The 914-nt window shown below is 52.1% G+C and overlaps 1 pseudogene; it reads right to left on the reverse strand.

Moving 5' to 3' along the window:
* Window positions 1–238: 238 nt before the first annotated feature.
* Window positions 239–366, reverse strand: LOC136588861 (U2 spliceosomal RNA; annotated as a pseudogene).
* Between the last annotated feature and the right edge of the window lie 548 nt (window positions 367–914).

The raw sequence follows: 914 nt of genomic DNA on the forward strand, positions 1-914 counted from the left end.
AAAAAAAGTTATAATAAACAGCGATAAAAAAGTCTTATAAACTCCAAAATGGTACAAATAAAAACTACAGGACATCACGCAAAAACACGAGCCGTCGCACAAGTATCATGCGATACTTCCGCCATGTATCACGTGGACATGAGGCCTAAATCTAAGTGCTTGGTTGTTAGCAGCCGCAGCTGCGCTGCACCTCTTGCTCATCAGTTTTTTTTCCTGCTTTTGGAAACTGCTGTAGGAAAGGGGGTGCACCAGTACTGGAGGTACTGCAATACCAGGTCAATGTGCGGAGTGGACAGAGCAAGCACTTTTTCCAGCTCCCTGTTCTAAAAATCCATTTAATATATGATCCCCAGATAGGGGACGTATCAGATGCAACACGCTCAGCCAGCACTCCGGGCACACCCACAATGCACTGAGGGAGCCGGAAGACCTTTGCATAGCCCCGCCCAACGCCTTCTCAACCGTGGTGAGCCGTCCCCGCGGGAGACCCGCGCCTGAATGGAGCATGTCCGGATTTTTTCCTGCACGCGGGACCCGCGCCTGCAGGGAAAAATGACATCCGCAGGTATTTTACTACCTGCGGGTGTCTAATGCATCCATATCCATTGCATAGCGCCGATCGCAATGTCGGGGGTGGGGGGGTCCGAACAGCCCGGGATGACAGCTCCATGCTGCGGACACCGACAGCATGGAGCTGTCACGTCCAGAGCCCGAGGGGCTTTATTCTCTGCAGGACACATGTTTTTACGTCCTCAGAGAATAAAGCCCACTTCGGGAGGACGTAAAAACACTATGGCCCGGGGCGTGGCTTAGCAAGCAAGGAGAGAGGTCGCACGCTGTTTTGCTCCTCCACAGAATCTCCCTTTTCAGCCCTTTTCTGGGTCAAATCAGTGACCCAAACAGAGGCAGACAAG

The sequence above is a fragment of the Eleutherodactylus coqui genome, chromosome 13 (genome assembly GCF_035609145.1).
Source record: "Eleutherodactylus coqui strain aEleCoq1 chromosome 13, aEleCoq1.hap1, whole genome shotgun sequence".
Classification (NCBI taxonomy): domain Eukaryota; kingdom Metazoa; phylum Chordata; class Amphibia; order Anura; family Eleutherodactylidae; genus Eleutherodactylus; species Eleutherodactylus coqui.